General features: G+C 40.0%; 1 protein-coding gene across 5 annotated transcripts in view; it reads left to right on the forward strand.

Annotated features, from left to right (window-relative positions):
* The first annotated feature begins 416 nt into the window (after positions 1-416).
* The window catches only part of GREB1L (GREB1 like retinoic acid receptor coactivator), a 127,558-nt gene continuing 100,148 nt past the window's right edge, over positions 417-27,826 (forward strand). For all 5 annotated transcript variants that reach the window (XM_079301241.1, XM_079301243.1, XM_079301245.1 and 2 more), the window contains exon 1: positions 417-547. The gene's annotated coding sequence lies outside the window, so the exon portion shown is untranslated. The remainder of the gene's footprint in view (positions 548-27,826) is intronic.

A 27,826-nucleotide genomic window follows, 5' to 3' on the forward strand; every position in this document is an offset into this window, starting at 1 on the left:
CCCAAGTCTCGGCCGATACCTCCGGAGCCTCAGTGCTCTCCACCTGCCCCCTCCCCTAACTCATGTCCCACTAGCGCCAGTTCCATCACCTCAGACCCTGGCACGACGCTGGCAGTCCCTTCCCAGCCCCGCCGCCCTGGGGCACGGCCGGGGACACCGCGGGCGGACACCCCCGCACCTGAGCGCGGCACTCCCACGGCCACCGCCCGCTCCCCGCGCCCGCCGGCCCCAGACCCCTCTTCGCCGACAGAGCAGGAGGGGCGGCACCTGCGGGTCCGCCCCAATCTCCTCCCCTCGCCTCCCCTCCCCTCCTCTCGCCGAGAGAGAGACCGAGACCCGGAGGGAGGGAGAGAGAGAGACGGTGGCACCGAGGGCGCTGGGATCGACTGCCTGAGCGCCGTGCTCGGCGTGAGGGGAGGGAGGGGGAAATTAAAAAACAAACAAACAAAACCAAACCCCCAGTATTGCAAATATTTAAATTTAGACAAAAAAGTGAGGGAGGTGTAGAGGGAGAGTGCTTCAACTTTTTCTCTCTCTGTCCAGCAAGGTAAGGGAGCGGCGCGGGGCTTTGCTTGGCTTTCTGGTCAGTTTCTGGGAGGGCACAAAGGTAGCGGGATCGGGCGGCGGTGGCGTCTCCGCTGGCGGAGCGGCGCTCGGCGTTGTCACCCCGCGGAGCGCAGCCCCGGGGGCGGCGGGCAGCGGGCTGCGGGCTGCCAGCGGCGCGGCGGGCAGCGCCCTTGTCACCCGTGGGCTGCGGGCGCCCGCCCCTGGGTGGGCTCCAGCCCTTTGTTACCGGCGTTTTGCAGCGGGGCGGGGGGAATCACCCGAGCGGATGGGGCAAGGCGGGGGTGGGAGAAGCTTGGCCGGGGGGCTGCGGGAGCGGAGCCGCGCTGTGGCCGGCGGGTGGCCGGCAGCCGAGCCCCGGGACGGGCGGGCGCGGGGGGTGCAGGTGGCTCGGCGGGGCCGCGGGCGGGCGGCGATGTGCGCGCCCCCGCCCCGCGCTGCCAGGCGGGCGGCCGCCGGCAGAGGGGGCTCGGCCCCTCGCCCTCCGCGCCCGCGGGAGGCAGCGCCCGGGGCCAGCGCCGGCCGTGGGTGGCCCGCGGGACCGCGGCGTTCGGGGCGCTGCTGGTTGTGTGCAGGGTGTGAGGAGGGAGGGGAGGGAGAGCGCCGGCCTCTCTTCGCGGGGATGGGGGGCTGCCGCTGCGGCGGACGGGCGGCTGTGTCCCCGGGAGACGCGGTGGCCGGGCCGTGTCAGCGCTTCCTCCGCGGGGAGCAGCTGATCGACGCGGCTCCTTTGCTGTTGGGAGGTGAAGGAGAACGGGGGAAAGCGGCTGGGATGGAGCCGGCGTTGGCTCCCCGCGGCAGCTGACAGATGTACGCGGGCACCTCTAGGTACCGCCGGGTCCGGCCCTTCCCTCCCAGCGCTCCCCAAACCTCCGAAGGATGGAAACTTCGTGCACACCATAGGATTTCGGCCAGCTCAGCGAGTGGGTCAAGCGTTGCTGTTTGTTTAGGCCCCAAGCCTGCAAATATTTATCCATATTCTGAAATTTAGGAATTATCAATGGGTAGATGTGTTTCAAGTGCGGGAGAGTCTTTCAGTTACCCCGTAGGAAAATATTTCCCGTGTCTGCTGCTTGTCAGCATGTTTGCTTTGAAAACTCTTGAAGATAGGTCCTTTTTTACATTACTGCATTTAGGTTTCTTTGAATTGATGCCTCTTCAGACTTTTCCACCGAATGATACTTAAAGTATTACTGAAATAATACTTCCTATTCTCCATACTTCATTGATACCTTGTTACAAAGAGCTCTTTAAAAGATGGAAATAAAAAGGCTGCTGAGAAGAAAGTGTTGTGTCTTATTGCCTGACTGGGAATTACTGAAGCTTTGTTTTATTTAACTTATTTCTGAGACAGGTAAAGCTCTCAGCATTTTAAATACTGTAATGGACACCTAAGCTGTTTTTTATTTAAGGGATATGCACTCTAAAGAGAAACAAGGACGGCTCTTATGTTGATTGAAAAACATTACATATATGCTAGTGGATTAAAAAAATCTTTACAAATTTTAAACTATGGTGTAGAATTTGCTTGTGAATACAACAAAAGCACTTACGAAGCTGGAGGATTAGCTTGTTAAATGCCTTTTTGCAAAGGAATAGCGATTGTGTGAGTATTCTCAGAGCTGTTGAGAAATATTTAGTTATTTGTCATTTTTAACATTGGTGGATTTTGTACAAAGGTATACTTTTTCTCAGGTATTCTCAAGTATTCCCAACAAAATGCTCCAAAAAGTCAGTGAATAATGCTCAATATGTGCCTACCTGTTTAATGATTGGGTTCTGAGCCCTGACGGTTTAATTCAACATCTGTAAATACAGATTAAAAATACAGTGTATATTTTTGCTTACGCTTAATAGTGTTTATTGAAAACAAATTTTTTCTAAGGTGTTTAACAGGAAAAAAAATAGCTATAAGAAATGACTTGTGCATACCAGGAATTTTTGTTCATTGGGTTTGACTGTAGATAATGTAGCAATCATAAATAGAGAGTATTTTTTGGTAAGGCAGTTTTTAAGTCCAGGATGTAATACTAAAGGAAATAAGCAATAATAGGCAAGCTGATTACTGAGCTTTTACTAGGATAATTAAATTACATGAAGTTTCTTAAGATGCCTGAGGACATCACACATGAAAGGAGGAGTGGTCTGACTGTGTGAAAAGTTTGTCTAGAATTCAGAAAAAGCACATTTGGTTCAAGGTCTTCTTAAACACATAGCTACTGGCATTGATATTTGGTGATGCAACAAGTCATGTCCAAAGTATTTTGCAGATACAAGGTAAAGAAAATATGAAGTCCAATTTAGGAGACTCTAATTAGTTGCTATGGGATATAGAGAATTAAACAAATGTTTTTTAAGGGTAAAATGTCTGTACTTCAAAGTCAGTCACAGTATGATTGCTGGGCCGTTTATTCAGTGTAAAACTTGACTCAGTATAATGTCAAAATTGTATTCTAGGAAACCTTTCTGTAAGGAAAAAAAGATTGAATGCATTTCTCACTAATTTTCAGTGCTTCTAGGAAATTTGGAATTTTGGGCATAGGATTTTACTTTCAATGGCGTAACCAGTTCTGTAGTACCTTTTATATAAAACATGTGGTTTTTAAAAGTGCTTTTTTTTTTCTTTGTATGCTTCTGTGCCATATGTTTTGTATTTAATTCTTTGAATGACCACTGAAACGCAGCCAACTTTGGGTAAATGTGGCAACTGTTAACTAGCGCTTAGCAACAGTGCACAATAATCAAGAGGGGAAGTGAGGAAGAATACCATGTCTAATTGAAACTACAGGGGGCATTTAGCTAGGTAGGGCATAATTAACAAAACATGGAGCTTGGACATGATATTAAGGCATCACATCTTGACTCTTGCCAAAACAGGATTGTGAAATCAGTAACGTAAAAAAACCATTTCAGATATTTGGCTTTATACCTTCAAAGAACACCCTTTTTGAGAGGTATGTGCTTTGCCTGCTCTTGCATGATAATTTTTTGCATGTAATGCAAAACATAATTGTGAGGAAGAGAACTGTTGGGGAAACTGACAAATTAAGGAGTAATAAGCCTTGACATTCTGACAATCATGTCTTTTAGAGAATTAGTCCTGTGAACTGGAGTTCATTAGATATAGTAAGCAATTAAGATATCTCTCATATCCTGAAACTGATTACAGCAGCAGTCATAAAAACAACACTAAACTTTTGCAATTAATGTGTTGTTATTCTTCTTCAGAATTTTTGACTTTCCTCAAATCCTGTCTTGTCATTACTTTCCTTAATATATTGAGAAAAGTATTGCTCGTAAGAATGTGTTCAAAACGCTTTTGTCCAATGTAGTTTCACATTTTTAAAAACTCCAGATAATTTTGTTTCACACTGTATTCTGTGTGGAGATACATTCACGGACCAATTTCATTTCTGGTGTAACCCAAAGACATCTCTTATCTAAGAACTCTGAAGATATCCTTGCATAATAAGGAGAGAACTAGTGAATAAAGTTTCAGTGAATCATTGCAAAAGCTTATCTGCAATTCTGAGCAAGTTACTATAGTCCCTGTTAATGGCTTTTAATTTGCAGGTAGGTAGTGAAGATGACCCAAAACCAAGGAGCCATTCTTTGAATGTGCATGTATTGGTGGACTATCAGTAGTATTAGGCTCTTAATAATTAAATAGAATCATTAATTTTTTTATAATCCAGAAGTAAAAAGCACGAGATATCTGAGGAACTCGTAGATGACAGAAATTTGGAACAATGTTTATTCACAAGAGGGACAGCCAAATTTTGTACACTGTTGTTGTTGGCTTGGAAGTATCAAACAGAAGTATGTAGTTCTTACAGAAATTACAGGCTGGATCAATGGGCCAAGGCCAATTGTATGAGGTTTAATGAGGTAAAGTGCCAAGTCCTGCTCTTGGGTCATGATAACCCCGTGCAATGCTACAGCCGTGGGAAGAGAGGCTGGGAATGTACCCAGTGAAAAAGGACCCAGGGCTATTTGTTGACAGCCAGCTAAACCTGAGCCAGCATGTGCCCAGGTAGCCAAAAAGGCCAGTGCTGTCCTGGCTGGTATCATATACTGTGGCCAGCAGGACCAGAGCAGCAAATTATCCCTCTCTATTCAGCACTGGAAGAGGTTGCACCTTTAATCCCGTGCTCCATTTTGGGCCCCTCAGTTCAGGAAGGGCGTTGAGGTGCTGGAGTGTGTCCAGAGAAGGGCAACAGAGCTGATGATGGCTCTGAAATAGAAGTCCTATGAGGAGCAACTGAGGCAGGCAGGATTGCTCAGCCTGGAGAAAAAGAGGCTCTGAGAGGACCACCTTGCCAGATGGGTGTTGGTCTTTTCTGCCAGGTAACAAGTTATAGGACAAGAGGAAATGGCTTCAACTTCCACCAGGGGAGGTTTAGATTGGATATTGGGAAAAATTTCTGCATGGAAGGGTTTGTCCAGCATTGAAACAGGCTGCCCAGGGAAGCTACTGAGACACCAGCCTTGGAGGTATTTAAAAGAAATGTAGTCATGGCACCTACAGACATGGTTTAGCAGTGAACTTGGCAGTATTGGGATGATGCTTGGACTCAATGATCATATAGGTCTTTTTTTGATCTAAAGCATTCTATGATTCTGTGATTCTAAAATGTAATTAAGTTTGATTTAGATGACTGTTGAAACCTGGTGAGCTGGTTTCTGTTGTCTTACTCTTGTCACATGATAATGTCACAACTTCTGTGAAATTCCTTTGGGATATTAGACACCATAGAGAATTGTGTAAATTACTACTTTCATTGAAGTGTATTGAATGTTACTCTCATTGAGTTAGCATTTTAAGTTCCATGGCAGCTCAGATGTTTAGTGAGATACCTCCAACCACTTGACCTGAAAATCTCGCATCATATAGTGTCAGGTGCTTTGGTTAATTTGCATTTAATTTTTTTTTAGCAGTTACACTACACTAATTAATAAAATGTTCATAAAATATAAAAGATAAGAAGAACTATATGTTGTGACATAAAATCACCAGAAGAGTAAGAAGATAGGGAGCATCCTGAGTCAGTATGACGAGGTATGATTGATTAGTATTTCTCATGTAAGGTTTTGGAGAGGTTATTTTGAGGTAGATTTTCAAACTGCTGGAGCTGTGAACAGAAGACAGTGTGGGCAGATACTGTTACTTAAGAGATTATCAGACATCTGTTGTACTGGTTCCATGAACAAGCCTGGAGTGACTAGTTTTGTGAAATGCTGTGCAGGGATCCTCTTGTTCTCTGTCTCCTATCTCCGTCACTGTCTGTTATTAGCTCTTTTCAACACCCTTGGTGTGGTCTGATCAGAGCACTTTGAGGCAAGTGAAGAAGTTAGTTACTGAATGGAACTGTGGTCTGAAAACACACTCTATTAATAGCTTCCTTTTTAAAATGAAGATTCATCTGTGTGTCTCACCAAAAATAATATTATTTCCGTAGAACTTATAGTGTGAAGCTTCTTGAGATGGTTGACTATTTTAAGCTGCTGAACATTTTCCTGGTACTCCTGTCCTTTTGCACCAAATTCTGCTGCATCTCCCTCTGCAGTACCGATTTCTCTGTTGAATGGAGTGTACAGCACCAAAATTTCAGAGAAATCAGTAGCCTTTTTTCAAAGGCTCCATTTATGCCAATGTTTTTTCTTTAGAGTCACACTACATTTCAATTTGGCTTCATAAATAAGTATTAGTGTGCATAAGAAACATTTTACTTCTAGCATTCTGCATATTTGAGAGATATTATGATTATTCTCTCCCCACCCCATTTCTTTTATAATGCTGTCTCCAACTTCAAAACTTGCTTTCTTATAGACTCCCTTAAGGAAACCTAAGCACAATTTTTTTTGGGGGGGAGTGTAATAGTTAAATTATGCTTTTAATTTTGTAGAATTCCCTTACCCCCCACCCTGCATTATTTCCAGCTGTGTTTTAAAAGATAGAGGTGCTCATATACAATTGCAGTGCCAGTGCTCAGGGAGATTTGTGTATACTCTGAGTTGTATGGTCCCTTGTTGTGTTATCACTGAGGAGTAATTGAGTAATTAGAAGACTGTTTGGAAATTGCTGTGAGCTGGATCCTTCACAGTCTTCCTAGTAAAGAGGAAATGATCACTTACTAAAAAAGTGAAGTGTGGCACAGCACTCTGGGCTTAGTGAGATCCAAGCTCTTTCTCCATCACACCCACTTCAGGGAGATGGTGTAGTGGAACAGCAAACACAGATAGCTGAACTCAGCTGCTTCTGATAATGTAAATAATCTGGAAAACTACCTCTTTACACTGGAATCACTGGTGAAATAGGGATGTTCACACCCAAGTTTTGTAAATACTATTGTTGCCTACCCATGCTCAGAATGAACAGCAAAGCTTTGTCTTGATGGCTTGATTTGGGATTTGCAGAGAGCCAAGTGCTTTGTTCCCTGTCCTGTGCCCCGTGTCGTTTTACTGCTGGTACAGTACTTCACTGCCATTAGTTCTCTACTTACTATCTCCTTGGTGATAATGTGTTTCACAGTGTACGATTGCATCTCAGTTTTGCCATTCAGGAGAACAAGCCATCTACTTTTACTGATTTTTTTTCCTGCCTCACTGACCTTCTCCCTGTGGCTTCCCAGGAAGTCTCCCAAACTCTGTGTTGCTTGGGAGCATTGGGTGACTTTATTCTCCTGCTCTTTTACACTTTCAGCCACTTTGAGAACTGCTATTTCATAAAGGAAGCTTAATCTTGTAATTTCTTTAAAGAATCAAATTCTTAGTGCTATTAGGTGATTCCTTTGGGAAGACTGAGAAATAGGTCTTGATTTTTACAACTACAATGAACTGAATCAAGAAGAGGGAAATAGCTTCCTGCCAGTCATATTGTATGTGACATTTAAGAACATGGTGGTTTCCTCTTCATATAAAAAATATTTTCAAAAATTTTGTATAGATGAGATGTTAAGATACTTGTTACGCTTTTGAATCTTAACCTCTTAGAGGGAAATTTCTGGTTGTGAGAACCATAAGAAATGATGTGGATTGGCCAAGTGATCAGTACCACTCCACAGAGGAGCAGTTTTGAAGAAAACCTAGAGGAGAAGGGTGGGAAAGGCAAAACCATCCAAGAACACTTTAATGCCTCCAGTAGAGGAACGTGGAGCTACCAATAGGATATTTAAAGAAGTTCAAGGTGAAAAATATGCATATCCTCACAGTCTCTTTTACAGCAGTTTCAGTAAATTTTGACAGTTAGTGCTTGCCATTTTGTTTGCCAAGAGAATCAGCACTCAATTTCCAAGCCTTTTGAGCAGGATGAAGACAACTTGCCTCCCAGACTGTGGACTTGGAGGAAGAAGGTGAAATAACAATCATGATTATAGCAGATGTGGAAGGTGAGCTGGATTTCAAGGGCACGGAGATTAAAACATTAGCTGTCACAAACTTTTGTGTCAAGAGCTATGAAATGACAGAGCATTTAAATACACAGATTTTTGTTTTGTTTTGTTTTGCTGCATGAACTTAGTAATACTCTTCTTCCTTACTACACGTCTGGAAGTGTTTTGGGTGCTGCATAGAAAAATAGATAGGCAGCTGCCTCCTCCAAAGTACTCAAAGCTATAAAGGATAGTGTGTATGTTTGTGCATGTACATATATATACACACCTATGAAAGAGAAAAGGACATGAATTAGCAATACTGAGGTCTAATATCATGCTGGTCCAATACATTAGTGGGTCTTTAAAGAAGATTCTTTTTTTTAGTGATTGACTGACTGAGGTGATTTACAATGTATTTTGTGTTCACAGTTTGCCTTTATAGACCAGAATTTCTTAGTAGGTCATAGATGTGCCACTAGTAATGTTATTCAAAGCAGTATGCCTTGGAAGCTTTTAGACAAAGGCCAATGCCACAAAAAAAATTAAACAGCAGATGTGACCTTGTGGCAGAAAAGCCTGAGAAGGAAGGGGAGAAAAAAAGGGATTCTTCTGGCTGCTCTCAGCTATCATAATGAGCAGGGTTGCTTGTTGACTGTCCAGCTTGGCTGTTTTATTGAGAGAAGTCTTGTGTCCAGTGTCTGTGCAGATAGATGTTCAGTTTTCATCTGCAGCACAGCTGACTGGCTTTCTGTCAGGCTTGGCTTTGGGGTGATTACAGTTGTCATGTGGATCTGGTGTAGAAAGAGGGAGGCCATGCTTGCAATAGGAGTTAAGCACTCGCCTACACAGTGCAGTGTAGGTTTTCAGCTCCATTTGCTGTCTCTGTAGTAAATCCATTTCTGATTATGTGCTAAAGCCAGACAGATTAACTGCTGAGTTGAACTTGTGAAGTTGTGTGTGTGTTGCCAGAGTCCCTCCTGCTGGAAAAGGCAGATCTATATAACATGTAGATTCAGAGCAGTTGAAAATTCATCCTAACATTGTTGCTTTGATGTCTGTTTGAAAGCAAAAAAACCATGTTTGCTTTTGATTACCATGTTTAAAGGCTGCTGTCCCAGCAGTGTAATAAATGAATATTGGATCTGGGACTTAGTTTCGGTAAAAGACAGTGTTCTTCCAGATGCTTTTTAATTGAATCTTCCTGTGAAAATGGGCTCAACTTCATATTCAGTAACAGGCAGTTCAGGGGCTTAGGGCTGAAAAAGAGAGAGGAATGAACAGATGCTGTATAGTTGTGATACTTCTTATGTTGGATGATACCGATACTTTAGGCTTGTGTTCTTTATTCCAGTTCATTATATAAACAAGAGCAGCATGAACCTCAGTGTACAACCTTGACACGACTGCATCTTTACTTTATAGATCACTAGCAGTTTGTCCAAATTGCAAAAACTGTGTGTTGGGAAACAGATGAAGTATTTGCATCAATAAAACATTTAATTTCCTTTAACAAAAGCTATTTTGTTCTTTGGGCTTTTTATTTTTAAGAAATGTACTTTCATTTCTTGATTCATTGTACTCTAGCTGAGAATCACTGAGAACCTCACAGTTAGATTTGACAGGATAATAAGTCAAAACTATCAATGCAGATCAGCCATGAACCAAAATACACCATAATATGTGTTGTTTTAATGGGATTTCCAACATGGCCCTGCCAAGAGTGTGAGTTTGGACTGGTTGACCTTCAGAGATCCCTTCCAACCTGAATGATTCTGTTGTTGATTGTAAGGTGGGGTAGTGCAAAACCCATAAAACTCAGGAATGTTACCTATTGGTAAGATACAGCTTCCTGAAACAATTAATCTGGCCCAAGGCCTTTGCAAAGATACTTAAGGAACATGTTACTGGCAGCCTGAACTGTTTTGGTAACCTGCTTTCCTGTCTTAACTGTCTTCTTTCTGGCCATTTTTCTGCTATGTGCCAGATGTGCTTTCTGTGTATCATCAGAAATATGTGCTGGGTGCACATCCAGTCACACACATCGCCAGAGAGACTCTGAGTTCTGCTGCTGGCAGCTCCCTGCTGGGCTGGTCACACTGGTGGATGGTCTGGTGATTGAGGCATCGCTGGGCATGTGCTAATAGGAAGGCTGCAAAGCTTGAGTGACTTCCTAAGAGGTTGTTTGGCCTGTCTAGGATGGGAGATTGAGCATCAAAGGCTAATAATGATACCTGGTGCATTGACATTATTGCATTGTCTAAAATGAGCCCGTCTAGATTCACGTTCATAATTGAACATTTTACTCCAAGGAAGCTTGGAATAAGTCCAGTACTATTCATTTTAAACCTTTTTCAGGGCTAAAATAAAACATGTTTTATAAGGAGATATTTGTTATTTCAATCACTTATTTTGTTAATTAGTGGGATTTGGGAGCTGCATTTTTCAATGACATGCCCTCCAGCATCTTTCTGCTGAGTTGTATGTGTGTCCATATGTTTTATTTTTCTGGACATATTGATTCTTATGTGATAATTCAGTATGTGGGTTGCAGTTTCTCCCTGCCATTTTCTAGCTGAACACACTCCATATGTAGAGGAAAACCAGCCAAGTGTAGAAAGAAGGGGATTGTGCTTTTTTTGTTGCAATTATGAAAAGAGGAATGAAGGCTGGATGATAAAATGCCTTTTCCTGTTCCAAATCATTATCTGAATAAACTGTGGGATATTGAGATTTTGTAAAAAAAACATAGCAAGGAGGGGAGGAGGGAGGGGAAGACCTAGAAATTTGCAGCAGCAGATTGAGGGTTTTTTGAGAAATTTCACCTCAGGAAGAAGTTGACTGGCAAGTTAACAGGATTTTATGATTCAGTGTTTAATGATTCATAACTAATCCTTTGTCCCAAAGACAGAAGCAAGTGTATTTTGAGGCCAAATGCTGGGAGGAGGCTGGCCTCAGGTTGAATTCATTAAAACAATTCTGTCCTCCCTGTTCCAAAGTGCAGTTCATGCTGAGAGAGACTGATAAATTTCTCATTAAGAAATGCTTGTTGAAAATGTGGTCTATTCTCTGTGTTGTCACACTGCCTTTCTGATCTGGAATAAATTACATGAACTGTGTTCCTTTCAGCCAGCATGCAGAGATAAGAGTGCACTGGTGAATCTTGTGTTCATTCTGTCATTATGTGTGCAGGAAAAACAGCCCCAAAGTAAATGTATAAGCAGAAAATTGTTTTAAGAGAAATGTCCCCTTTTAACACTTTGATTCTAACTGGGGAATAAATAGTTAAATGCAATGCCACCATATAGCCACATGAAGAATAATATTCAGGTTCTGATGTTCTTTGTTTTGGAAATGAGGCTTGCAATTATCTTACTTGCAGATTTTACTGGCTTACCTATCCCTGTAGGTTATCCCTTTGGTAATTGCTTGTCTGTTTCTATGGATAAACTTGTTTTTGTTTAGCAGAGCTTTTGACTGATGATCACTGTTCTTTACTGTGCTATTCTTCTGCCCATCTTTTAATGGAGAGTAGTGCTATTATGATTTTAATAAGACTGAGGAATGTTCTTATGTTTTGAACACTATCTATTGCTATTATGTTCTATGGAAAAAAATAATGGGGACTTGTTTGGAACATTCACAGATGAAAGCTTTATTTTGCTGTTGCATGGCTTAGTTCAAGGTGAAGAGTCAAGTAAAACTAATTATTATAATAGACTGTGTCAGAAGACCCAGAGTTCTAAACTATCAGTTTGAGAGATGGAGAATCTAGGGATTGTCTGTTGTGATTTTTGTAAGAAAAAAAATGCTGGAATGCAGCCTCCTCATGTCTAATTTCATAGAATCATATAATTATTGACAGAGATTTGAGATAAACTTGTGTAGTTTTATATTTCAACCAAAAACAATGCAATGTGTCTGGAGATCCCACCTTGGCCAGGGCCTATGGAAATTTCTTTGGTCACTGAAGTAAAAGCATGATAGTTTACTTAAGAGGACAAAAGAAAGCAACCTTTCTTTCCCCTGTTAGGTGGTTCTCTCTCTCTTACCATGGCAGAGTGGTGTAAAGAACATATATGTAAATGTATGAGAAAACACCTCTTTTGAAACTATAATAAATGCTTATGCAAAGCTATAATTTATGTTTTTCTCCCAGATGATGGTCTGTGTATTAGCAGGTAAAGAACTTTTAAATGGAACTTTTGCTATTATGGTATATTTTGCACCATTGACACCTATATACAAAAGAAACAAAGCCTCTGCAGTCCATAATTAATTTAATATTTATAGAGAAATTGCTAACTTGCACTAGAGAAGGGTTGTAGTTTCATATCTTAGTCAAATTATGAATGTGTTGGAAAAATAAGTACATCCATTCCTGAATAACTCTGGGATGACTATCCTTCCCTGCCTGATTGGAGCAACTAATTTTGGTAAAGAATTGGATTTAATCTGCAGGTCTCTTGCTCAGCTGTGGTGCAGCCAGGAAAAACAGCAGTAAAAATTTTTGATGTTGTCCATGAATTTACATAAATAACAACTTGCTTGCTTTCACATGCATACTCAGGGTGATATTACAATGATGGACTTGGGTGTACAGAAGGTCTGGTTTTATTTCTGAATTTTGCCTGAGAGATGGCATGTGGATTCTACATGCCTCAGTTTCCCTCTCTCTAAACCAAGGGTGTTATTGGCCTGGGGGTTTTCAAAGCACTATATGATAGTAATGATTTGCTGTTAAGGTCTTTTATGGTTGAGCCAGGAGAGCCCTTAGTTCAAGTCTCCTGGTCAGGTCCTTGGGCTGCTAAACTTCATGCTTCTGTCAGAAAACTTTAGAGCTCAAAGAACAAATGGTGTTCTTGGCATACATACAAGCAGCTATTTGGCTTTTGTGTTCAAACCTTCTGTTTAATTTCAATTAACTTAATTTTAATTAATTGAATTTACACATCACAGTCTCTGGTTTGCCTGTGAAAACTATTTGCTATGTAGAGAGAGCCGGGGCAGTGTTTCCACTGAGATGACTTTGTGGTGAAATGGATTCAAAAGTCCAAGGCCTTTGGTGAGTGAAGCAGCCCATGGCCAGGGCTCTGTTTACCCACTGTAGTGGTGGTAACCAGTATCTGCACTGGTGTCAAAGGAGAACATGAAATACCCAGTGAAAACAGGCTGTGTCTTGCAGAAGGTCTTCAGCTGCTAAAGCAAGCAGTACTTGAGGAGGGAGTAAATAAAGATCTTGCAGACCGCATGCTGTCACAACCTTTCCCCTCCCCCCATACCCTCTCTCTCTTTTTTTTTTTTTTCTTTTTTTATTGGCCATATGTTTTAGTAGTCTAAGTATGTGTCAGCAGTAATCCAGGCTCTGTGCTTTTAAAGGATGATTACCCAGTTTGTTGCTGAAGTGAGACTTTTTCTTCCCCATTTAATTAATTTCTGTGAGGGTTGTATTCGTAAACTTTTTTTTTTTTTTTTTTTTTAATTTATCACAGATTACTTTTTGTGTGGCTAAGTGTAACCCCCATCTTTTTTTGCTGGCTGCTGGTGTGTTCCCAGTTTGTGTGATGGGGGGTCGAACAAACCAGTTTGTTCCCTGGATGCTAATCTGAATTTCAGAGTCGCTGTCCTTCACCCCCTGGCTCTGGTCCCCTCCCCCTACTCCCTGATCGCTGCAAACAGCCTCTCCAGGTCTCTTTCTCCCCTCCATCCCACCCCCTGCTCCAGCCCTCCTTTCCTCCTCTGCCTCACCAGAATAGTAAATGTTGATTATCCTTTCCTGCTCATCCCATACCCCAATTCTCACTTAGGGTGTTTGATGTACTAGAGAATTAGCGCTCCTAAAATTCAAATGGTTTAAAAGCCCACTGGTCTGTGTGTTATATTAAAGATGATATGGCATTTTTGGGGAATTAAATTTTATGGATATTCATGTGTTAAAGCAGGTACAGGGTTTTCTGATGAGGTGGTGACCTTTTCTCAGGGTCATCTTGGTTTTATATAAAATAATGATTAGGAACTCCCCTCTTTAGGGAGTAATTTCTCAGGTCACCTTGGCGGAACAAGGAGGGGTTAATAACTAGCATTGGATCCCTGCTTGTAACCCTTCTTCATGGTAGTTCTCATAGCATGGATACAGTTAACCTCCTTCTTGCCTTAAAAAAAAAAAAAAAAAAAAAAAAGGAAACACGGCTAGTGGGCATGCAGAAAGGCATTGTCCTTGCACAGAATAAACCCTCCTACCTGCTATGTGGAAAATAAACAAACCCACAAACATACCGCCCTAGTAGATTGAAATGTATGTGTGTCGGGGAGGAGGGGAATAACACGTAGGAAAAGATTTATGCCTTCCTTTGGGCTGTTGCTTGGTAACAGAAAATGCCTCTTAAGCCTATTTTTGGAGAGGGGAGGGGTGAAACTTGATTCAGTGACCATCTGTCCCAAGCTGGTTGATTTCCTGTTGAGCTCTCCTTTGTTTCTGTCAAACAATTGATTCTTACCCTTTACAGATAAGAATACTGTTGGTGACATTGCCCTGAATCAGCAGGTTGCCTTGTGGCAACAACAAAACAGAAAATTATTGATTTTAATAGCTTTTTAAATGTTTATGGGATTTCGGTTTTTTTGGAGGCTAGTGACTGTGGCTTTACCGGGATTTATTTATCTGTGTTGTGGTTTTGGTTTTTTGATTTTTAGCTCTTTGGGAATGCCTGCAGTACAGTAGGCAGGTGTAATAAATGTAGTTGAAACATTTTTAGAGAAGATGTCATAATCTTTTTTTTCAGTCTGAAACTGTTGGGGAAAAGCAGCCATGGTTTTGAGCCCATTAAGCCTTTTGTCAGTGGGGGGGAAGCAGAAGTTAATTGAAGTCACTATTGAAGAAATCCCCACTGTTTCTGTGAAAACAAAACCCAGATTCTTAATTGCAAATGGAATATTTGCTATTGTTCTTGCTTAATTGTCAGAAAATCATTCTCTGTTTGACTGCCTCCTGATGTTTGCTTAGTAGTAGCGTGCAGGATAGATTTGAATTCAAGTTATTTTTAAGTCATCTGTTTGATTTATATTGCAGAAGCCCGTGTTTTTCCTTTAGTTTTATGCATGCAGGGTACAAGGCCCATGCATATGCCAATATGTCTGTCCTCTGTAGCTGTGATTATTTAAAAGCATTCCAATACCATTTCCTTCCCTGGCCTAAATTTCAGCATTCAGAGAAGCATTTCATAGTTCCAGGTATCTGCTTTAGGGGAACTAAGGCATTTGTGACACAAAGAGACAGGTAATATGTGCAAAAGAACTAGTGAAGTGCCCCAGTGCAGCAGGGAAATTATAGTCACTATTATTTTCTTCAGCCATTGAAACTTTTTCCTGGAGTATTTCCATGATGTTGTGTTACAGAGGAGGGTGAGAAGGGAAGGCTTTAAATACAAATGTCTTGGCATCTTACAGGTCTTTGCTTATTTAAGTTTAAACTATTTGTCACTCAGTAGATGAAATTTGGGGGTAATTCCCAAAGGTCCCTTCACAGATTTGGAGGTGTTAGGAAAGTTAATTTCCCTTTCTCTTCTATTTTTCCCACGTGCTTTCCAGCTTGTTTTCCAGAGGTGGGAGATATGTTGTCTGCAGCTTTCAGCATGGTCTTGGATGCATGTGAATTCAGATCTTTTTGAAGCCAATGGCAATATGCCTGCTGAACAGTGATTTAGTGAGTGATGGGCCAGGGATACTTGTGATATTTCCATCCTTTTAAAAGAAAGTTGCATCTGTGATTTGGCTCAGTAAGGAGGTTCATATCAAACCATGTGAATGAGTCTGTGCCTTTTGGTCCATCAGCCCTTGTTGGTTGCCCATTTCTCACCCCAGTCTCATCCTTTTCCCCTCTTTTGCTGCTATTTGTTTGGAGCACGCTGGGATCTGGCAGAATAACTGATCCACTTGGAAAACAGCATAGTTTTCCAGGTTACTTTTCAGATGGGTAGATATCTTGATCCAGTTTAGCCACTGAGTGGCATGTCAAGCCTGACTGGTGCAGTGTAACACAATGGGGTGGAAGTGATCAGTACTGAGTCAGTTTCTTTTTTTTTTTTCTCACAAACCACTAGTGCCAAATGTACTGTGAAGTGTTTTTAAACATGCATTCTCTTTTAGGTTGAGAAATCCTACTTTTGAATTTCACAGTGGACAACTGTAAAATTAATTGAACATTCGTTTGTGCTGCTTTTTGCTGTTTTTTTGTTGGATTTCTTGTTTTGTTAGAAAGGGATGGGCACCACCAACATACCTTTTGGATATTTTCAGTCTGTCTTGAAATTATACCGAGATCAAAAAAGTCATTTGTAGAACTAATGCCAACTGGGTCAATGTTGACCTGCAAGTTTAAACTTGGCAGTGAAGGAACTTTCTGAACTGTTTTAAGAACTGACTAAATTTTGTTTCTTCCTGCAGAATGAGTTTTGTGAAGGAAAAAAAAAAAACCTGAGAATTTTATTTCAGGCTTGAAATAAATGAAAAACGAAGCCCTGTTCTGGATATTTGGAACACATTTTCTGTGTCTGACCTACAGAAGATGATGAGTGGTTGTTCTGACTCAGGTTTTCTCGGAACACCTAAAAGAGCATTACTAAGCTATATGACTCAAGTTGTAGGGAACGGACAAAAAGTCCAGTTCTTCCAGCATCTGGGGCAAGCAGCTGACTCCATGGCCTGTACAGATGACATAGCAGTTAGAATACAGTCCTGCACTTGTCTTTGTGCTTTCTCTGCCTGGGTTGTACTGCACTTCTCCCTTAGAGCAGATCTGATGTGCCCTTTGTTCCCAGATAAAAGCATATCCAGATCTGCCAGTCAGTAGGCACAGCATCTGTGGCTTACCCTACAGACAGGAGGTCAGTAATTCTAGAAAGGGAAGTTGGTAGAAGACTAGCATCTGCTTGCATTCACCTTCTCATGTTGCTTTTGCAAGGATGGAATTATTTATGTACATTTTTTCCCATCTGAATGCAGTCAACCAGAGTCTGAAGGACTGCTCAGTGTCAGGGTGTTTGGCAAGGGTTTTCTTTTGGGAGCACAGAGGTAGGGGCATGATGAGCTGCTTCTCCATGCTGGGTGAGTTCATGTGTGTGCCTCAGGTATGTCATTGTTACAGTCTCCCTATTGCAGTTCTGACTAGGCAGGCATTTACAGAACTGACAGCAGTGCCATCCTTAATACGAGTTTGAGAAATCTTCCTCTCTTGACATAAGAAGGCCTGTTTGTGGTTTGCAGGACAGAGTGTGGGCACTGTAGCAATGACTATGCTGTGAGGATAAGAATAATGCAACCCTTTCCTCCCCAGCCAAAACCCCAACTCCAAAACCATGTGCATCAAAGGTGCAAGTGCCAAGCTTCTAGGAAGGTATGGCCATCAGCACCACTGACAGGCTTTTCAGAGAGGAAGCAACAAAGAAAAGGCTTTTAGAGAGCATTTTGTTTCCAGCAAATAGCTTTCTGAAGCTACAAAATTGAAACTTAACTTTGGAAAGGAAAAAACCTGTGTTCTTCAATGGAGTTACATGGCCAATTACTTCCTAGTCTACCACAGCCCTGTCCTGTGCTTTGGTGAACACTCACCTTTAAAAGAGCTCCAAGCCTTGGGCATACTGGGCTGTGCCTATCCTTAATCTTTGCTTAAGATTCTGATGCCTAAGCTAGTGTCTCAAAACCTACCTTCTGTCTATTCCTGAACAAAATGTGCTATTTTGTAACCTGCTGGCTCAATGTTCTTATATCTGTGCTTTTCTTTGTAGAGATGAGCCCCTTTCCCACTCAGGAGTGGGGAATAGCCACTCCCATATATATCTAAAAAACTTGTGAGTGGCTCAGAAAGAATTCTTTCATACATAATAACTGATTCGATTTAATCTGGATCTTCTTTTTGATTTAAGTTGCACTTGCTTGGTGATACACTGCTGTTCTGCTCTATGAGTAGTGTAATTTTGTGAAAGTGTAACTTTGGTGTTTACTAATAATGTTTAACCTGATACAAGCATTTCATATATTGTAGTGTAAAAACCAGAGAATCTGGACTATTGCATATTAAACAAGTGTTGCATCTGTCTGGTACTGCTTTATATATGTGGGTAAAGGACTGCAGAGAACTGCAGATAAGCAGAGGATTTAACTCTTAGATGTGTCAATGTTGTCTGGAGTACAATTTCTGTGAATGGAAAAGAAATATTTATCAGTTGAAAGATAAGTGAACTACTGTTACTTTCCAGGCTTTTTGATGCAAAGAATTTTGTCCTCATGACCAAGTAGACCAATATTTCTACTTTATTTTTTTTCTCTCTCAAAGTCCTCCTGACTAAAGATATGTTAATTTCCTTCCCCATCTTGTTCTCATGAGGTTGAATTTCTTGCTCATTTTTCCAATGGTTTTGCCTGGAACTTTTTTCAGGTTGTTTTCCTAAGTGGCTAGATAGCAGCAAAGAGTGAGGGGACAGAGCTAAAGTTAAGCCAGCTAAAGCCAGCAGCTGGGAGATCTTTGTTCTGTTCAGTCTTGACCACAAGCTTCCCAACATTGGTGGGGGTAGGGGCATGGATTTCAGTTCTTTATGTTCTTATTTTTCTTTTCCCCCTTCATGAATGAAATGGAAATAAAGTGTTACTTAAATGAGCAGCTCAATTCTTCTTAGTGTTGATGTTGAATTAACATACTCTGTAAATCCTGTAATAAACTGGAACTATAGAAATATTCTGGGAGGATGTACTGAGTTTTTTTCTCTTGTAGTACATTTGTTTCAAGTGAATTATCTAAGTACCATGAAAGTGGGTCTTCGTTTTACTCTTCTCTTTGGAATGCAATTTATTAGTGATATCCAGAGGGGTCAGCAGTATAAATAATGTTTGTTTCGAGGCATGTTGGGTGCAAAGGAGGGAGGTTCACAGTGAAGAGCTGTTTTGTTTGGTGTGGATGATGAGGAGTGAGGCTGGAATTGCTCATAGCTGTCATTCAGGTTTTGTTTCAAAGTCCAAGGACCTACTGAGAAAAACAAAAAGCTAATGAAAGCTGACTGTATTTCAACCCAAACCCTGTGGAATCCAAAATGATGTCCTGACACTGCATGTATTCTTATTCTCCTGCATTCCCTTGGTTACTAAGGTAACAGGTTTTTAGAGGCTTTACATCTTCATTGTCAAGTATTTGCTACACTTATTGTTGCTGTTTGCAGATAAGGGCAATTTAAACAATGCCTTTTGAAATGGCGACCAAAAAAAATACAAAAAGAAATATAGTAGAAATAGATGTAATGAATCAATTACCTTCCCTTGTTTAAATTTTCAGTGCTACATCTCAGAAGCTATGCACAAAATGTCATACTGGTTTAGTGTAGGGATTTTAGGCACAGGAAAATGCTTTTTTAAAAAGCGTGTTAATTACAGAACTCTGTAATCTGAGTACAGATGTGAGGAGTACCAAATGTGACTTAGTGCCTTTTTTGACAACAGAACTGTGAAAAAACTGAAGTTTGTGTCTCTGCTTATAGAACATCTGAGATAGTGACCTGAATCTTGTAAGTTGTGTTACCTACTGCATCTGTGAAATCATACTTGAAAAATTAAGCAGCTGGGGAAAAAATACTTTTTTTCTAACAAAGCTTAACTATATGCAGAATTCTTGTGCTTGAACACACTTTACTGATGCTCCTCTGTGTCCATTTAGATCAAGCAGAAATATGCTCGTTCACATCTTCACTGGAAAAATGGATTAAAGATGCAATGGTCAGGCTTGTAAGTGTATCTCCAAGAATATAATGTTTAAATTGATTTAGTACCTGCTGACTTTTGAAAATTAGTGCATTGCTGCAGCAAAAATCTGTAGCATCTGTGCTAGGAGAACTGTTTTTAAAAAAAATTTGATGAAAGTGGTGAAATCTTTACATCATGGTAATTTGTGCTGCGCAGGTGATGTACGGGATATAATGATTCCACTTTGCCTGACAGAAATAAAATGTTTCTAGTTGAGAAGAATCCTGCTAGACTGGGAAAATACAGGTACTGTTCTCCCTGAGTGTCCTTGAAATGAGTCTTTTGCAGTAGACTCAAGAGGCTTTTATTGGACAAACCCATGCAGTGGGTGAGATCCCTGCGCTGCTGAAGTGAATCACCACCAGTGTCCATGCTGCCTTCATCTGGGCACGACTCAGAGTGTGCTCACAGACCACTTTTTAAATAAAGGTAGGTTATATGAAATAACTTCATTGCTGCTCATTTGCAGCTAAATATAGTTTCTTTGGAACCAGGAGTGGTGGAGGGGGGGCCCTGTTGAGCACCATTTTATTACAGCTTTGTGAATGCTGCTGACGGTGGTTGTGCTCAGCCAGGCAAATGTCTGGTTTCAACCATCTCTACCCCCAATATCAGCAAGAAGCAACTTTCTTGAGGTAGACAAGACTTAGGAGTCTAGTGTTCAGATAAATACAGAGCAGATTACCCCAGAAAAAGGGAGGTGACAGATGGGTGGCTGACGCCAGAGGGGTGAGGCCGAATGCAGACTGAATTAGTCCCTGCAACCAAGGACAGAAGGAGCTTGGCACGCAGCTCTCACAAGTTATCATTTTAAAGTGTTTGTAGGGAAGCCTTTAATTTGATTAGGCCATTTCCTTAATAGTTTTGTACTTGTGGTTGTTACATTGCTCCAGACAAAGGTGTGGTTTGACATTAAAATGGCAGTTAACCTTTAGCTTTATAATAAGCCATTTATATATAACAAGATTTAAATTTCTCTGATACCTACAAAAAGCTGAATTAATTAATGTATATGTATGTATAAAAATAGGTATACTTCTGTAAGATTATTGAAGGAAAGGCTATCTTCCTTCCATCTCACTTAAAAATATGTATAATGCATAAGTGAAATAAGGTGTGCAACTAAAATAAAAATTATGCAATGCACCATATAATTACAATTGTTTATTAATTTTTATCAGGTTTTTAAACTTGTTTAAACCTGTTGTTATACTTTCGGCACTTCTTTAAGTGTTTTGAAAGTTGTAGAACGAGAGGGGAAAACAAATTTATTATTAATGCTTTTTGAAGCTTTTGAGGTTCAGAGCTACCAGTGTGTCAGTTGTAAGCTTACTAGGAGGGCTTGTAAATTCCTTAGTTGGAAAGAAGAAAATCTCTGAAGTATAAAGTTTTTAAGGACAGACTTGACTGCAGAAGGATCTACAAGAACTTTTCTTAAAAAAATAAATAGAGAAGCCATACTGCTGTTTGCCAAACTTGGGATAATCATTGAAAGCTAATGTGGCAGGAGGCTGTAGCACCCTCTGCCAGAATTTTTCCATCCTGTAATAAGTATCTTCCTTCCCTGCTGGAGCAGGGATAAATGTCCACCCATCTCTGATGTATGGAGCATTTCAGAGGAGTTTGGAGGGGTCCTCCACTTTAGGGAGCAGGGAGGATACCAGGGTGCTTTGTACATGCTTTGGCATTCCAAATCTAACCAAATATCATCTAAAAGCATTTGTATGGGCCTCAAAGAATCCTTTCACTTTGTTGATGAAAATCAATCTTGCTCTTTCCTTCTTTTGGTCCCCCATCCAAAAGACAGGAGAAAGTCTTGCACAAAAACATGTTTTTCAACCCATTATTTTCATCACTGCTACCTTTTTTTTGGGTTTTTTAAGCATGATTTTTATCCCTTATCAGCTTTTTAGATTCTACTTTTAATTCCTGTTGAAAACTTTTCTTTCCTGATAACCTTAAGAAAGGTTTCTGTTGGATAGGCTCTTTTCTCTTCTGAAATAAATAATATTTCAGACAAACTGAAAGATGTTAATAAAATTATATGAAACTCAAACTTTAATGAGTCATTAGATGCATATTCTTCCCTTCAACATATTGGTCACTGATTAGATTCTAGGAGATTCTACTGGGTGCTTCATAAGTAAGAGTGCCAGCCTTGACAGTGAATTTGAGATCAGAGTCTGGCAACCTTGATTTAATTTTTTTTTTAAAGCAATGCATTTGTTGTTGTTTTTGGTTTTGTTTGGTTTTGTGTGTTTTTTGTTTTTTTTTTTTAATGGAAGATGTTTGAATGCCCTTATTTTTAATTATCAGCCAAAAGGATTTATTTCTTACTTACCTCTAGATCTTTAAACAACAAGTTATTACTCTTGAATAGGGTATTTACCTCCATTGGATAAAAACAACTTAATGCTTTAGCAGACATATAATTTTTAGACTAATAGCAGAGTGTGCATAAATGAGTTATAAATTTGCATTATCTGCAGAAGATACAAATTTTGTTTCCCTGAGCCATTAGGCAGCCTACCAGTTTATTCCCATTGACTATGATGGCTGATTAAGAGGCACAGACATTACAGGATCAAGCTATAAGTTTAAATTCTGGCACACTGGAAGCTCTTCAAAGTGTCTTTTTTTGGCAAACAAGAAAGGTCTTTCAATGTAATTAAGTTTTGTATCTTGCAACCCACGTTGGAGAGAGGTGGAATGAAATGTAAGAATATTCTTTGGGTTTTGCTGAAGTGGTTTTCTCTGGGACAACAGAACATAGAAATAAATCAAGAACCTTTTTAAGGCTGCAAGATTTAACTACTTTATATCTTCTTCAAGCAGCCTGTGCTGAGCACCATTTGCTATATAAGGAACAGTGACTAAGTTGGGGGGTTCTCCTCATAACTGCATAAAAGAGGGATGGATAAAAGGCAGTGCAAACATTCTTTTCTCATCCTCTTTTTTTCTTATAAATTAACTTTTTGGAATTTCCACACAAAACTCTTAAATAATGAGTTTTTTATATGGCAGCTCTCAAATCTGGGTAGAAAAGCTGTTGGTCATGCACTAGAGCTAAAGTAAATTATTCACTGAGTAACCTCTTCATCTGACACTTAATGTTATAACAGAAAAAATATCACATCTCATTTATTGTTATTGTTAATTATTAATATCTCATTATTCATATCTAAACTGAATGTATCCAGTGATAATTAAATAGACAATTTTTGTAATATTTGCATTAGCCTATTAGTCTTTTTCTCCATTAAGAGTATGTAGTGCTACAGCCTCTGGTTAGATAGGTATTGGTTGAATAACTTTATGGGATGAAATTTGCTAATTTCCAGCTCTGTTTCACAAAACTAAGGCCAAACAAGTACGAAAGATTGGTTGCAACTAACTTTGGTTTACAGCAAGGAAACCAGTGGAAACCAGAAGGCCAAGGGGGTTGTCTTCCATCTGTGCTGAAGATGCAAAGTCATGCTATCTATAGGAAAAGAAAGATGACATTGCCCTTTAGCCTGGATTTAATGTAGGTCAGTTGGGTCACCAGATGACATGACTTTAATGGCCAAACTGCTTTTAACAATTGCCTTGGGCAGTGTTTAATTTCACTGATCTTTGCCAGCCTTCAGGAGAAGAGAGAGGAGAAATCTACCTTATCACTGTGTGAAAACCAAAAGATGATTTAATCCTCTCTTGTACTGGAATTTCTCTAATGAGGTCTATTACCTGATACACACTTGTTATAGTTGAATGCAACACAGCTTTGTGTGAAGTTTCAGAATAAGTTGACAAAAAGGTTTGTTAGTGTTCTTGGGCTGTTCAGCTGCCATGTGCAGAATTCCTAGTCTGCTTAAGTTGACCTATGGTTTATTATCTCTCTTTCACATGCAGTATCTTCCTTCTCACTTCAAACCATTGTAACAATCAATCATACTCTAATAACAGAAGAGGAAGGATAGAGCTGAATTTCAATTAATTTCAATTGTCCTACTGTTTTTCTGTCCTGGTGATGTACTGGAATAGCAGTTCGGGGCTACATACAATATGCATATATGTACATATATACATATATATATGTGTATATGCTATATACATATGAATATACAATGTTCTCTCGGTATATATCTTGGTGCATGGATGTGTTTCAGTTTTGTGTAGATGCTGTGAATGGCTACTGCTCAGGAACAATGTCTTGAGGTTGTAATGAAGGGTGCTATTAACGTGCTAGCTTAATGGTCTGTTGGGTAGGGGGGAAAAGGCAAAGAAAAGCAAATGTTGAGGCATTAGTGGAAAAAAAGGAAACCAAAGGAAAAAAAAAAAAAACTATTCTGCTATGTACATGCATCTTTTAGGATGCCTACATCTTGAAAGTCGTGCAATTTATCTCCTTCCTCTTGCTTCTGTGATAACATATTAAGATTGGAAAAAAATACAGGGAAAGAAACAAGGTTGATCCAAGTGTAGAGCAATTACTCTTATGTCAGAAACAACTACATTGTCTCGACTGCAGCCTTGCAAGTCAGACAGCTGACTTGCTGTCCATAACATACTGGGGCAGAAGGTGAGAGCTGTTCGTGTCTTCCGGGGGAAAAGAGCTGAGGAGCATCAAATGGAATTAGGAGGGGCCGTGCTGAATGCAAACAAAAGGTGATAATTACCAGTGTGAGGTGGGTTATGGCACTCCTGTCTCAGGTCCCAGGTGTGGTGCTTTCTAAAGCAGCTGGATACATTTATGGTTCCTGTTAAATGGGTCTTGAGCTGCACGTCAGTGGAGGTTGGGAGAATATTTCAGATACTTATGACTGCAGGAACATCACAGAGTTTGTGTTCTCACAGTGCTCACAGTGCATTTTCTGCTGGCAGATGAAAGCTGCATACAGGTGTCTGGTCTGCACCATGTTGGTTTTATAGGTAATAAAATTAGGCATTAACAAGCAATTCCAGGAGTGCCAGAACTGAAGAAGCTAGTTCCTAAAAATTTGTCTCTTTCTTTGTTAATAAACTCTGATTTAAAATGTATTTAGGATGTGGTTAGGATCAGCCCTTCCAATGGCTTCCTGTTGTACTGCCATTATACAGTCAAATGTCCTGCCTAAATGGCAAAGTTTCCTCATGAATATTGAGAAGCTGAAATATTTTTCCTCTGTTTCATTTGCATGGAATTGTGGGTTTACAGAAAACATGTGACTTTGACAGAAAATATGCAATATAAGCCATATTTCCCTTGGAAGCAAACAGAAATCATACAAAATAAATAGAAATAATACAAATAAGCCAAATAATCCTTCATCTTGCCCCAAAGTAGTAATAATATAGTTGAAAAAGTCACATGAGTATAAAAAATAGATTAATGTTAATCTTTCTAAAGTTTTGGATGTGATACAGGCTAGTTCAATGTTCATGGTTGTGCACAGAAACAGTGGGCTATGAGTGTGACATCCTATTTTTCTTACATTATTTAGTAACTGACACACATGCTGTGTTCTTGCTGGTTGTTAACAGCATGTGAATTATGAGGCCAAAGGGGTCTTCCTCATGACAATGGCTAATGTTTGCAGAAATGCAAAGGTCATGATCATGACTACTTTTTTTTAAAGCCAACTGGATACCGATGACAATTACTGAACTAGACAGTTCTTAAAGGGTGAGTTTATTGACTTATCTTCCCAGCTTTGTGAGGGGTGATGAAATCAAAGCAACTGCCTGGCTTTCTGGGCTGTTTCAATTTCAGTGAGTTTAGCCTTGGATAGTTTTCCTTTGTATTTCCATGAAAAATGAGAGCAACTGGTTCACTAGGTTTATTTTTTTGTGAGGTGCTACTTGATTAGAAATATTATTATCTTTAAAAGAGAAAAAATCAACTTCTTAAAAGATATTTTGTGGTTTTGAGAACTTCCTTCTAATCTTTAGTTTAAACTTTAATGGAGAAAAAACATTGGTGGTTTTGTACTTACAGATTTCATGTGCCAGCGGTTTGGTGTACTTTCAAAAAATCAGTTTTTTAAATGAATTTGAATATTGACATCTTAGAGCTAAGCTCAGGATGTTCAAATAAAGCTCTTTACTTACCCTATGGCTGAAAATACAAGAGGGAATTGCAGCTGTAGGACAAATAGCCATGGGTTGTATCTCCTCTTCCCCAGCTCAGGCTTTCAAAATTGAGTCTCTGTGAGCTTAAAATTGATTCTGAATTAATTCCTCTGTAAAACAGTAACCTTACATCTGTGGGATGCTGGAAGCCTGCACTGCACTGTGTTTAGTCACCCCTTACAGTGATTAAAAATTTGAAGTGGAGACATGAAGGCTATTATTTGTTTCTTTGGAAACCATACTTTCCAATTATTGCACAGAGTGATTTTTGGAGTAGTAAAATACTAGACTGGTGTTTGGAGAGAGGGCAGGTCACACATCAGGAAGTTGAGTCACAGTTGGAGTGGACACATCTTTCTTAATAGCCTGAGAAGACAAGAGGTATTAGATGACCTAATCTTTTTCCTGTGAAATTTTTGCTCTTGTGACTTTATTTTCCTGACTGCCAAGACTAAATGTGGAGGTCATCTTTTTTCTTTATTTTTTTTTTTTTCCTTTACACAGGAAAGTTTCATCAATATACAGCTGCTTAATATAACCAGCTTATTTAATAAAATATAAATATACAGTTTAAACCTTGCATGAATTTGTGGCCTTCTGGTGCAGGTATGGTAGGAGTATGGTAGATGTGATACTAGAACTTAATTTTATCAGTTTACAAAACTGTTGATTGATGACTAAAAAGAGGACTTTGGCTTTATGATGAGAATCTTTGTCTGAAAAGAGGCTGGAAATGATGTAATCAATTACTTTCTGTTTGGTAATAGCAAATCCATATGAATTTTTGTCTGAAGTTTAAGGAATTGGTCTAAAGCCAGATGTATCAATACAACTGTTGAGTGTAAGTTTAAAAATTCTTGTTTGTGTCCCTTGGGAGTGGGGGGGGGGGGTAGTGCTGGCAAAATGAAGGTTAAAAGTCTTGCCAAGGTTAAAACCAGCAGACTCATTTTTAGAAACAAATCACAGGAAGCAGCAAATACTTTTAGACAAATTATATTATTTCATGGTTTTAAGTAATTATAGGTGAAATTTATAATCTGCTGAGATTTGCAAGTGGTTACTGTGACACAGTTTAGTATCCCAGACTTCAGCAATTTGTGTGAAACTTGGGCTTGTTGAACAACTGTTGAAGACTTCTCTGTCCCCTAAGTTCAGTTGTTGGCAGTTTTTGGCATCAGGCACATAGCTGGAGCAATTGCTTTTTTTCAGAAGGGAAAACACCGTGAAAACATTGTCCTTGCTTGCATTTCTTTTTTTTAAATCCTTGCTAATTACTTTGTACTTGGCAGGAGTAGATTTAATCTTGAGTTTACATCTTTGCTGTCCCTTCAGAAATTAGCCAAAGCTATTTGAGTTAAGAGCCAAAACTTCTAGTTTATTCATGCTCAGAAACTTCAGTGCTGCACTGCAAATATTCCTCCTCCCCTAGGGTTCTGTTACAGCCTGCAGCTGTACAACCTTCAGCTGTACCCCTGATCCTTACAACCCCTCTGAAGACCAGGCACTGAAAATGAGCAAGTTTTTAAGGGTGGCTGTTGTGTGTGTGACTGCATGACTTCACTGGTTGGATTTAGGCAATGAGCAGATGGAAGATGGTGAGGAAATGGAAATAATCATGGGGGAAGTAAACAAGGAGGGTAAGAAAGATAAGGAAGCTTAGAGTGAAGGATGTAGAACAAATTGAGAAGGAGATTGGACTGGCCATAATAGAATCTGAGGGCTTGGAAACTTAAGGGAAGGCACATGTTAAAAGAAATCAAGATTGGCTTGATGAACAGGAAGTGTTTGAGAATCAAAAAGGGAAGTGAAGGGATGTTGAAGGCAAAGCTGGGCAGAAACACTGAGAATACATTGACAAGGGACCTGAGAACTGCTGAGATGAGGGGGAAAAAGTGTACTGAAATCAAGTGTTTCTGACAAATGCATATACAAATAGGTAATGTTGTTTGTAATGGGAGAGAGTTGCTGAACTGGGATAAAACTTTAGGAATTGTAAAAACTCTATGGAATGAGAAGAA

Source organism: Erithacus rubecula, assembly GCF_903797595.1.
Source record: "Erithacus rubecula genome assembly, chromosome: 3".
Lineage (NCBI taxonomy): Eukaryota > Metazoa > Chordata > Aves > Passeriformes > Muscicapidae > Erithacus > Erithacus rubecula.